This window comes from Vigna umbellata, chromosome 4 (genome assembly GCF_029865625.1).
Source record: "Vigna umbellata cultivar VRB3 chromosome 4, Vumbellata_1.0, whole genome shotgun sequence".
NCBI classification, from domain to species: domain Eukaryota; kingdom Viridiplantae; phylum Streptophyta; class Magnoliopsida; order Fabales; family Fabaceae; genus Vigna; species Vigna umbellata.
This window is the reverse complement of record NC_142168.1, coordinates 41,417,925-41,431,281: the sequence shown is the minus strand read 5'-3', so window position 1 is coordinate 41,431,281 and position 13,357 is coordinate 41,417,925. Positions and strand designations below refer to the sequence as shown.

Sequence of the window (13,357 nt, the reverse complement as noted above, 5' to 3'; positions counted from 1 at the left end):
TCTGTGTATATGTGCGTGTGCCTATGCGTGTGTGGTGTGGCGTGTGGCGTGTGCTTGTGCATGTGTGCTTGTGTGCGTGTAGTGTGTCTGTGTATGTGCGTGTGTGTGCGCGCCTAATTGTGTGTGTGTGTGTGTTCGTGTTTGTGCTTATGTGTGTGTTTGAGTATGTGTGTGTTTGAGTATGTGTGTGTGTGTGCTTGTGTGTGTGTATATGCGGGTGTGCATGTATATGTGTGCGTGTGCGTGTATAATACAAACTATTGATGTAACATCCCAAAATATATAGTATAAACTATATTAAAGAGAAGCTACAAGCATGATAAAGTATACAGTTATCCATCTAAGATATAAAGTGTTACCCTTACAGTCATAAAAAAAACTATAAATTTAAAACTTTATATATACATACTAAAGGATACTCCAAAACTATACACAAACTTCTACTAAACTAAGCCAACTACGCAACAGCATCACCTCCATCCAAAGCTTGCTCTAGAGAAACCTCTTCTTCCACTGCTCACATCCAAAGGATGATCATTGCAGAAGGAAGAACATCAACACATACAAAATACAACACACAACAGTGTAAGCTAGTTTAGACAAAGATTAATCATACACTAATTCATTTAACTTCATACAATCATACTATTCATTCACATCACATAAACTCTTCATACATAACACCACACTAACTTTAACTGTCCGGACTTAGAATGATTGTCGAGCTATGGCGGGTCGTGCACTCGTGGTGGCTTCTACTGCTTTGCAAAGTCATTGCCAATGGGTTTCACCCTATCACACTCACAAGGTAGTCTGTTATCACTCACCTTGGGCCATACTGGAAGCACCCAAGACTAGGACCTCCTGATACTCCTCACGACATGGATCAATCCTCTCTACTTGAGAATGAAAGACCATTGGAGTTTCAGGATAACCCCCAAGACTAAGCTCCTGCATTCATTCTAAACTTACTTGAATCTCAACTAGAGATTGCACTTTGAATCACAACATAGGACACCACCATGTATCCTCTTCTTGAGAATCATGGAATTACGTCCATTAACCGTACTTGAAACTTACACTTTGAAATCACCAACTTACACTTTGAAATACAACATACATCAATAACCAATGATATTACATAACACAACTTCAACTTACTTCATAAAGCACTCAATGTTTCATGTAAAACAACCTAAGATCAAAAGAAGAGTGAACTAGAACTGAATTCCTCACACAACGCACACATTCGCATAGCGAAACTAGAGGCTTCTCGCACAGCGACCTAGCTCAATGTGCAAATCCTCATACAGAGACCACACCTTCTAAACCATTCGCATAGCGGTTAAACTCGCTATGCGAATAAACCATGATTTGAATCAGACCCCAGACCCCTCGCATAGCGTCCCAGCTCGCTATGCAAGAACCTCAGACGTGGCTCATGCTCCTCCAGCACTCGCAGAGCGAAACCCATTCGTTGTTCGAATAAAAAGAATAATAACCCCAAACCCCAACCAGTAGCATAGCGACTTGATTCGCTACGCGAATCATCAAATAAAGAGCAACCCTCTCAATCCATTCGCACAGCGCATCCATTCGCTGTGCGAATGCCTTGGCAGAGAGCATCTCGCCAAGGTGACTCGCTATGCGAATCCATTCACACAGCGAGTCTGCATAATCTGCAGAACGAAATTCTGCAGAATTATGCAACTCAACCACAACTTACCAATTCTACTCAATTTTCCCAACTTCTAACACTCCTAGATTGTTGTACAAACTTAATTAAACCTGACTAAGTGATTCTAAACATTCCTAACATCAATCTAAAGTGTTTATGCACCAAATCCTACTCTAAAACCTCAATTTCATCAACTTAAAGACTCAAATCAAAATCTACCATTTTTCGCAGTTTCTTGAACCACCTAGGGACTCAAATAAGTCCCAAATGACTTGTCTAAGCTATCCCAACTGACCAATACTACTTCTAACCCCTCAGTCACAAATTCACTACTCCACTTCCTTCAAAAATGACTCCAAACAAGCTCAAATCACTTCACTTTCTACCTAGACCCTACCATAATAGATTACTCACATAAAATACCTCCAACATAAACAATCACAACAGTTCAGTTCATCCAAACAATTCATCATCATCATACTAAAATTTCACATATTACACCTTTCAATACATACCATTCACTTTACTCTAGAAACTCAAAATTGTGCCTCAAACAGCAAAAATCAAACCACATTCAACATATATATAAAATTCATACAATAAATTAAAACAGTAGCTAGCTCCCCTTACCTTAGAGACAAACAACCCAACTCAAAAAGTTACACCAACCGTACCTTGCACTGCAAGGGAACTCAACAAAAACCTACAACTCACAAATTGGTGATAGAAAACAGCTCTTAAAGCTTGAATTTAACTAGAAATTGAAGGAATAAACTGCTAACCACATGCAAAGCAGAAACTATGCATGCTCACAGTCCAGAGATGCACGGATAACAGTGGAAACGACTTACCAGCTGAATACACGAAATTGATCGGTCAAGATCGAAGCCTTCAACGCCAGGATCACCTAAGCACCCCGTAATCGTCGAACAGATAACTCAGCAGTGAGAGATTGTAGAGAGAAGTCAGAGAGATGAAGTGTTCTTAGAATAATGAGACGTGTTTATAAAATCCTATTTATATTATGAGATTATTTTTAAGTAAAATAATCTGTCTCATTGTTTTAATACACCTATTTGTTCTAATACTTTATTTTCTAGGTTCTTACAATTGACATACAAGACAATAACTCCTAGTATCGTTTTTCTACTATAATGTGTATTTGAATGAGAATAAATAAATTATACTCAACTGAGATTTAAAAACTATTTATTATTATTTTTAATTAATTGAAGTATAAGGTAAATTTCACTTAAAATTATTTATATATATATATATATATATATATATATATATATATTCATATAATATTTTAGTAGAATCTAAAAGTTAATATCTCAATCAAGATTCAAGATATTATTACGGGCACATCCATATCCCCACAATATGGTTTGGTTTAGGTAGTTATGTTAGATGTTTGGGCTGAACATTGATATTGAGTTTTGTTGATATTTACAATCATATAAACATTTTATCAAACAAATTTAAGAAATATAAAAGTATTACATTATTGTATATTTTACATATAATAAAACTATTGATAATTAAAATTAGGGTTAAATATGTTTTTAGTCCCTAAACTATTCGTCCCTCTTTCAAAGTAAGGTAATTTGGTCCTCATTCTTTTCGAAACGTTCGTTTTAGTCCTCGGAACTTTGGTTTTAGTCCTCATTTTGTTGCTAAATGAGGACCAACTTTTTAAACGGTGTTAGTTTTCGAGGACTAAAATGAACGTTTTCGAAAAGAATGAAGACCAAATTGTACCTTACTTTGAAAGAGGGACGAAAACCAGAAACGGCCAATAGTTTAGGGACTAAAAACATATTTAACCCTTAAAATTATTGTTTTTATCTTTTAGTTATTAGAAGTTACATAATTTTCATTATAAATTATACTGAAGTGAAATTAATTTAATTAATCATCGGTTAATTCCAAAGCATAAAAGAAGCAACATTAACATTGATTGTTAGTGCAACTAAAACATAATCAAACATCAGATGGCACAGGAAAAGTACCAAATCAGTGATATTATGTTGCTCACAAACATACAAATCATTCAAAACCGTTGGATGATTGATTGATTCAAAACCACTTAGACTTTGTCGAAATTGGAAAATGACAAAGTTCAACAAAAAATATAATCTTGTTGATTGTCCACTAATGAGTCCAAATTCAAGTGTTCCATAATAATTATACTTTTTATATTCATAATAATAAGAGGCATAAGCCCTACACTCATAACTAAAAAGTATCTCTATCATTTCTTAATTTTCTTCAAATTGTTTTTTCTTATTTTTTTCTATGCTCATTTCACATTTTAGCCATTTATTGAACAAAATGTACACATAAAATGAAGAAAAAACCTACTACAACATATTCATTTCTCTGCATCATCACAAGCTCTTTGATTTTGAGTGAAGAATTTTCTTCATTCCATCAGAATATTTTCTTTACGCAGCTCCTACTCCAAGAAAGTCAATGAATATCATTTTGTTGGCCTTGTTATTACCCATGTTTTCATTTTCCCCAGAAATTGAGAGATTGGTAGTGTCGTTGGTGGCAACTGACTCAGATATCGAAACTTCTGATGAGTTTGACTCTGAATAATTAGATTGATCCACACGCATTAGCCTTTCCATGTGTCCAACCTGAAATGAATCCCTCCAACCACCAAAATACATGCCAAAACTCACTTCTCTCAGTGCTTTTCTGCCTTCTCCAGATAAACCTGCAACATAAATTAAACATGTTATACTAAACAAGAACAAGAAAATCATTGAATTCATGGACAAACTTATACAGTGCTCTCAATATTTGTCAATTAGAGTCATACAATTTATATCACCTAATAATACAATTTAAAGTCTTCCATGGTTTGTAATGTTTACATGGAAGAGCAAATCATACCCATTAGAGAACCACCAAAAAGTTTGCAGATTCTGAACATGACAATGGTTTAGGAAAGGCAGAGGAGTTGGTTTGGCTAGAGAGGGTGTGAAGGAGAGGTTAGTTCCTGTTGAGGCAGATTCATCAATGATGGTGCTGGAAATGGTTGATTCACTGCCTCCATTCACTGGCAAGATCAAATCCAAATCCTTTGGTGGAAGGATCTGAAATGTGGGTTTTCTCCTTCTGAAGACACATGACTTTTCCCTTTGCCTCCTAGCCATGATCACATGCCAATGGTTCTTCACTGCATTATCAGTCCTACCAGGGAAGAGTCTAGAAATCATGGCCCATTTGTTACCATACACTTTGTGAGCATTCAAGAGTCTCTCCTCTTCTTCCTCACCGAAAGCCTTTCTGTTAATTCTAGGATCTAGCTGATTAAACCACCTCAATCTGCAACTTTTTCCTGCAATAACCCATTCAGCACAAAAAATCTGTTATCACAAAACATAGCAGTCCACTAAAAAGGAAAACTGTCATTTACCTGATCTTCCAGGAAGATGTTCTGCTATGGAGTTCCAATTTTGAGGTCCCAATTGTGCAACAAGCTCTTTAAGTTTGGCATCTTCAACTGGCCTCCAATGTCCTCTTGCACAAAGCTTGGTCTGTCTAATTTTCTCTGTGAATGAAGAACCCTTAGCTTCAAGTTCTTCACCAGGTCTCAAAGACAAGTCCTTATTCTGAATCCCAAAACATTCTTCTTCTTTCTCCTGGTGTTGGATCAGTGAGGAGTTCAAATTCTTAAAGGGCATGTCAGAACATTCAGTTTCTGTTCCTCCAACATGACCCATGAACCCCAAAGTGTTTGAACACTGGAGAGCAAGAACAGGAACAGAAGCTAAAGGGAAAACATTCATTTCAGCACTGAATCCACTACCACCATTCCTCAAGTGTAGTGAGTTACTCATTGAAACTGAATATGCAGAAAAGAAAAAACGCTAGATGGGTGAGAAAAGAAACTCACTGAGATAAAAAAAAAAAAAAAAAGATATTCATTCATGGCCACTGTGAATTCCCTCTCCTGGGCCAGCCATTGATGAGTCACAGAAGAGAGAGTGAAAGAAGAGACAAATGGTGTTCAGAATGAAGACACAGGAACCAGAATAAAAGGACAAGGTTTTAAAGAAGAGTTCAAGCAAATTATAAATTATATTTTTTCTTACTTCTTTTTTTTTTCCATTGATGAAAGTTCAGCCTTTTTCTTCTTTCTTCTGTGGAAAAATGAGATTAGTGGGTCCACTGTTTCAGTTTCTCTCTCGCTTTTTAAGGAAAAAAAAAACATTAAACAAAACATGAGTGAGTGTGTGTGCATGCAATACAAGAACCGCTCGTGTGGGTTGTCAGATTCACTGAGCTTTGCACGTGTTTTTCCTTCTCCAGCTTTTCTTCTCGGGCTCTGGGAAAAAACTAAAGATACGCGAGATTATTTGCCAAACACTTTTTACTTTTACAATCCCAGTTAAATATTCTATACTTTTTTAGTTTTTAATTAATCAAAATACTTTTGTCTGTTTACTTATTATTTAGCTCTATGGTTAATTTAAATTTTATTTTCAATTTTTTTATAAATCTAACTGACGTGATTCAGAATTAAAATTTTCATTTTCAAATTAAAATAGATGATTTTTTTTAAATACAAAATTTTAAATTTTACGGAGATTAAATTTGTTTTGATATATGTAAAATAATAATAACAAAAACACCTTCTCGTGTGTGTACTTTCTCGTATTTATTAACTAATATATCTCGTTGTTATTAACTAAGAACCTATTATTTTTGTCGCTTGATGTTTTAATGTTTTCTAAGAATGAGAAGAATAATTTATTAATTATTTAATACATAGTGGATTTATTTAATTTTAATGCATTTAACACCTTTAATTTCATAGTGTCATTTGTAAGTCATTAAAATAAAACTAGAAAAAAAATACCTAATTGGATATAACATTAATTTGTATTTTTTACCTATTTTAAATCGTGAAGTTTTGTATTAATCAGCTCTCTGGAATAAGTTAATAAGGTTTTCTAATGATATTCATAAACTATTCACTATTTAAAAATTATTTAATATAACTTATTCCATCATTAAATTCCTAAAAATAATATCATGGCTTCATCTTGTAGGATTTTACGAATTTCATATAAATATGTTACCTGTTATAAAAAGATAATTTTATTAAACTATTATATATATATATATATATATATATATATAAATAGATTTCAATTTGAAATATATCTAGTTCTTTTTTAAGAAAAATTTAAAAGCTTCTATTATAATTAAAAATTACACAAATATTTTGATAGTCGTTATTTACTTAAATAAGTACACAAAATTGTTCTTAATTATTCATTTTATCTTTGAAATAAATATTATAAATATTCTTTATACTAAATCATGTTTGGTTAGTGTGAGTACTACCTAGTTATACAAATAAGGAAAAATAGTTTGAAATTATGAATTAAAGTTCTACAATAAATAAAAACGAGAAAATTGAGTAATAAATAAAGAAGACTATAATAAACTTATTTTAATAAGACTTTAGGTTAAAACTAATGTCAAACCTTACGTTGGTTTTGATTCGTGTTTTATCAGTATTGACTTTTTTCGATGAATATTTCCTTAAAAGACCTATAAGTGGTATCTATAACATCCCAAAAATACAGTAATAAAACCATATAATAGAATTGATTACATTTAATAATAAATCAGTTCAGTCTTACACAAAACAACGAACGCTTAGGCCGAACGGCCTTACACAAGTTACAAACTTAAATTGTTCCGAATAAAAGAAACATGACCGAACGATTTACAAAACTACAATTACCGAACGGTCACATAGATCCAAAAGAAAGGAGTTGACCGAACGATGACCGAACGATCACCTCACAACTAAACTACTAAGCACTAGCCGAACGCTCCTATGGCTCGGCCTTCACTTCCACTTCTATCAAATGCTCTTCTTCCAGCGCATCCTCCAACAGCGCGTCTCCATCTGCTCACATCCACGCGGATGATCATTGCAATGACAAGACGGACGTACAAGGACGAGACAACACAACAAAACACAAGGTAAGCTTATGTAATTTAATTCAAGTGATAACATACATTTCTCATAATCACACACATCAAATACATTTCAACGTACAATTCAAGCAAGGCCTACTACTAGACTGACCGTCCAGACTGTATGAATTCTGTGTAGCTACGACGTTCGTGCACCCGGGTGACGTAGTAACTCGAATTCTCATCAGCTGCCACTCGAGGTTAGTCCGTTTCATCCAAAGTACCCCTAAGGACTAGGACCTCCTGTCGTTCCCACACATGACCTATTCTCCTCTACATGAGGACGAGTACTCACAGAACATCAGGATGAACCGCCAGCTAAGCTTTACCACATTCATACTATACAAATTTCAATATTCATTCATACTATACAAATTTCAAATTTGACTTTTTTCGATGAATATTTCCTTAAAAGACCTATAAGTGGTATCAGAGTCAAAGATTCATCTGAAGGATAACTTAAAACAAATTTTTGTATCAAAAGCTTTTTTTATGGAGGGTTAGACAAACATTTTCCATTTTATGAACAATAATAAAAAATATAAATAATTAGTGTCACTATTAATATATATATATATATATATATATATATATATATATATATATATATATATATATATATATATATATATATATATATATATATATATATATTATATATATATATATATATATACACATTAGTGTTCCTCTCAACTGAAACATTTAAGTATTAAATTTTTATTATTAAAAGGAGTTTATAATTTCTTTTTAAGAAGACAGGGGTCGTTTGATACTTTGATTTTGAGAATTATTATTTGAAAGATCTCTCAAACTATGGAGATTGTGTGAAAGATATAATCACATAAGAAATTTAACAAGTAAACTTTAATATAAAATTTTACTTACAAATTTTGGTTTTTTTTTAAATTAATAAATTAATTAAATTTATTAAATAGGAATGCAATTTTTGAAATTATATTTTAATTGAAATCTATTAAAAAATATTTATGTTTATTGTATTTAGTTTTAGATTTACCATTATTGGTGAGGATTGTAATGATTGTGTATAAGTATTATGGAGGATCATATTATTAAGACAAGATTGTCTAAAAAGAATAGGTTGTCTAGCACATCGAAGTTTTAAATTTTAACAAACAACATTTAACAAAATATCATTTAGAGATGTATAGTGTCTGGACAATGTGCACATCAAAATATTCTTGCTAAACGCTTATAAAATAAATCATGACGTGACAACTATAAAAGAATAAACAACATTTGTCAAAAGTGTGTCTAGTGAAAGAAGTCATAAACATTATATCTTATCAATTGTCACTACTTGAAAAAGCTTAGACTTGTACTAAACGCTTATTATACGAAATATGCTTCAACACAGTATCAACGTACAGATCATTAAATGCATGTATGTATTATACCTTGTCTACAATTCGTTTTCCCTCTTTATCTATGGAGATATTGACAACACTAAAATATACTCAAAAGCACTACATAAGGATCAGGAAAGACGTTGTGAGAGAAGAAGATATTTTTGGAATGTTTCCTAAAGTTTTTTTTCCTACCTTACCTATATAAGCTCTAATTGTGAAAACAATGCTTTTTAAGTACATATCTTTGTACGAAAACCCAACTACTCTTAACAAAGTAAACTATCTTTGAATAACGACCATCTCTATAAGAAAGCTATAAAAGAAGTACTCATACAAGAGAATACAAGCTTGCATTGTCTAAGCTGTTCATTTAAACAAAAGAAAGAACTCCACAAATTCTCAGATTTTTTTGTATTGTATTTATCCTCTCACTAAGAGTCATCAGAATTTGTACTTGTAAACCAAAACTGATTGTGTTTGGAATTCTGAAGAGAATTAAAACACTTGAATTGAGTAGCTCTAGAGAGTTAAACTCACTAGATAGTTATTTAAGGTTGATACTAGAAGTGGTTAGAATACTTGGATAGCAGTAGTGGTTATACTTGGACTAGTTAGGATTGACCAGGGGACCAAGAGTGGTGAGAATACTTGGTGTATAGTAGGAGTGATTTGTACTCAGTTGTAATCTTAGATAAGATTAGTGGAACCTCTTAAGAGTTCTTGAGGGAGACTAGACGTACCTTAGGGTTAAGTGAACCGATTTAAAATATTTTTGTTATTGCTTTGTTTTATTAAAACGTTATCCTAAACGCTTGCTCGAATATACAAATGTCTAATAGATATTATTGATCATCTAACCCTTGCGATAGTAATTAAGTGTTAATTTGGGAAATGAATTTAAAAATTATTCAACCCCCCTGCCTTTTCTAGTGGTTCCCTGTGATTTTAGTTGGTATCAGAGCTAACCGTACAGGTTAGTTTTTTGCCGGACTTGAGAAAACGATCCTAATGGAGAGTAAAGGTAATGTAGTAAATTGCCATGCCTTGTTCAAGGGGGAAAATTTTAACTACTTGAAGCAACAAATGATTGCTTTCTTTGAGTCTCACCATATAGACATGTGGAATGTATTGGAAAATGGAAACTTTGTACCCCTTTTCGAGAAGGACGATGAACTGCCTAGAAGCAAATGGATAGACGAACAAAAACGCATGTACCTTCTGTTAAAACAAGATCGTCTAGACTCTAGACCGTCTAGCAACTCAAGTTTTAAAGTTTAACAAACAACATTAAACAAAATATCTCTTTGAAAGAAATGTAGTTTTAAAAGAAAAGGGCCAAGAGAAATATATTTTGAAACATTATTTCTAGACGAAAACAAGCTTACGAAAACAAGCTTACAAGAACATTTTCTATAATAGACAAAGATTTATAAACAACGTTTAAAGAAATAAAAGTGTCTTTCATAAAGAATCATCTAATAAGCAAAGAATTATAAAACAACGCTTTCAAACACATCGTCTAAAAGAACAATTAATAACAATGTCTTTCGAACAAAAACGTCTATTTCATTGTTGATAAACACTCTGAAGCTTAAAAGATATGTATCGTCTAAGGAAAAACCCGCTAAACGCTATGAATCTCAAATAGCTTTTGAAAAAGCATATAATGTTTTACACCATCAGATAATTATATGTTGAATGCTTTGCTAAACAATGCATTTATTAATGAGTTGACAAGTGATAAAATGTTCTGAACATGGAATACAAATTAACGTTTATCAACAGTCAAAATATTAAATGCATGTACAATAAAGTGCTTTGAGGCTTGTATACCTTGTTCTTAATATTTGTGCAGATGGTAAAACTTGTGTAATCTTCTTAAAGATTAGTGAAATCCCTTAAGAGCTCTTAAAAGAGAACTGAACGTAGCTCAGGTTGAGTGAACTAGTATATAATCTATGCTTTATTGCTTTTCTATTTAAAACGTTTTCCATATACGCCCTTTATAAAAACCAGCATCTAAACATCTTATTTGAATCATATATCTCTTACAAATATTTAAATGTTGTTTTACAAAAATGTTTTAAAAACAATATTCACCCCGTTTAGTGATTTCCTTTAGTTTCAGTTGGCATTAAATCTTACCTCAAGGGTGAATTTTTAACATAACTTGAAGAGTGATCCTAACGGTCATGGAAAATGAAAAATATGTTGTCAACCGACCTCCTCTATTCAAGGGGAAACAATTTGACTATTGAAAACAAAGAATGATCACATTCTTTGAACCCTATCATATTGATATGTTGGATGTGGTTGAGAATGACAACTATATACCCATTGATGATGAGGGAAAGCCCTTGCAAAAAACTCATTGTCTAACGAACAAAAAGACAAGTACCTTCTTAACTCCAAAGCCCGTAATTCACTAATTTGCGCTTTATCTAAGGAAGAGTACATGTGAAGTACCTGAAAAAGCACTAGAAAGGCGGGGAGGGGTTGAATAGTGTTTTGGAAAACGTTTTTCGCAACCCTTCTGATATAGCACGTTGTCAAGCGAGTAAAACATTCTTTTAAAGGCTTACACGCTTAACTTGAAATATAAACTTTGTACAAATTAGTGTATTATTCAGAAGAATTTCCACTGTAGTGTTTCTAAGAACTTCCTTTAAAAATAAAGATCGTTTAGCTTGGAAGTTCTTATATTTTGAAATATAAAGCTCGACTGCAGGTTTTCTAAGAGGATCATTTAACAAAGATAAGAGAGAATAACACAAGAGATTTTATACCAGTTCGCTCCAACTAAGCTACGTTCAGTCTCATCCGCAAAGGGTTCCAGTATAATCTTCACATATTACAAATGAGGATTAACACTACTCTTGGTACTCAACTACCTCATCGAGATTTCCTTTGAGTATTCGCACCACTCCTGGTACTCAACACCCTGCCAAGATTTCCTTGAGTATTCACACCACTCTCCGCACTCAATACCTTGCCGAGATTTCCTTGAGTAATCGAACCACTCCTAGTACTAGACCATCGCACCTAGATTCGTCAACTCAGAAGAGTTCAATTGTAAGTATTTTAATTCTCTTCAGAATTGCAATAAAAAATTGCATACAAGTAGTTTAGACTAAATCTCTCTACGAGAGGGTGTGAATACAATACAATACAGTCTAAACACTCGCATGTGTTTGTCTCTAAGATCTTATAAAAGAAAGAGATTTGATGCTTAAGCTTTAGAGTATCTCTTTCTCTTTTCTCTTTTCTTCTCTTTTCTTCAGCTCATATATAATCTTTTCTTTAAGCTCTTTTCTCTCTTCTTCTCTTTAGGATGCATATGGCGTTGTAAGCTTAACGCACTTTGGCTATCCTCTTGATTTTCTTTGTGAGAGATCTTCTATTTATAGGCTTTATTAATATTTTTTTCGTTAAACAACACGAGAGATATTCTTTTCAACAGCTTCGTGAGAGATCTTCCTAGGTTGCTTTCTGATCTTTTGACTCGTTTTAATGTTATTTGATTACACTTTAAAACATGAGATTGTTTGTTCATATATACTATTTTGTCTTTAACAAAAGTCCATGATTTTAAGGGAAATAAAGAGATGTGGGATACCTTAGTTATCACATATTAAGGCTCAAGTGAAGTGAAAAGAAAAAACTTGAGCTTGCTAACTCGGGAGTACAAGTTCTCCTCCATGATGGACAACGAGAACATCCTAACTATGTTCAGCCAGTTTCAAATGATCTTAAATGAACCTATGATAATTTTGATAATATTGACAAAATTCTTCGCAGTCTCCCTAGACAATGAGGCCACAAGTCACTACTTAAAGGATCTCAAAGAATCTTGATGGGATAAGTTTAAAATTACTTGTTGGAATACTAAAAGTTCATGAGCAGGAGCTTCAACAAGATGAAATTATAAGAAAAGAAAAGAACATAGCGCTAAAATCTCAGAAGCTTGCTAGAAGGACTCCTACAAAAGCCCTCAAGGTAGAAGAACTTTAAAAGAGTCAAATGGTGAAGAAGACTCCATAGGAGAAGAAGAAGAGGAGGAAAAATAGGAACTATCATTCATATCGAGAAAGATTCATTCGTTGTGGAGAAGAAAGAAGGGCACATAGTTCAAAGGCAAACGCTTTGGGTCAACCTCCAAAAATGACCAGCGAAAGGAAAGTCCTCTTGTCTGCTATGAGTGCATGAAGCTAGGCCACTTCAAGTTTGAGTGTCTTGACCTAGAAATGACAAAGAGAAAATATGCCTTTCCCAACAAGGCAAGAAAAAGGTGTTC

General features: G+C 33.2%; 1 pseudogene across 1 annotated transcript; it reads right to left on the bottom strand.

The window, feature by feature from the left end:
• Positions 1–4,065: 4,065 nt before the first annotated feature.
• LOC124832415 (uncharacterized) lies at positions 4,066–5,715 on the bottom strand (annotated as a pseudogene). Its single transcript, XR_015786168.1, has 3 exons — positions 5,112–5,715; positions 4,586–5,033; positions 4,066–4,406 (listed from the first exon to the last, which is right to left on the bottom strand). The product of XR_015786168.1 is annotated as an uncharacterized LOC124832415 (transcript).
• Positions 5,716–13,357: the final 7,642 nt, after the last annotated feature.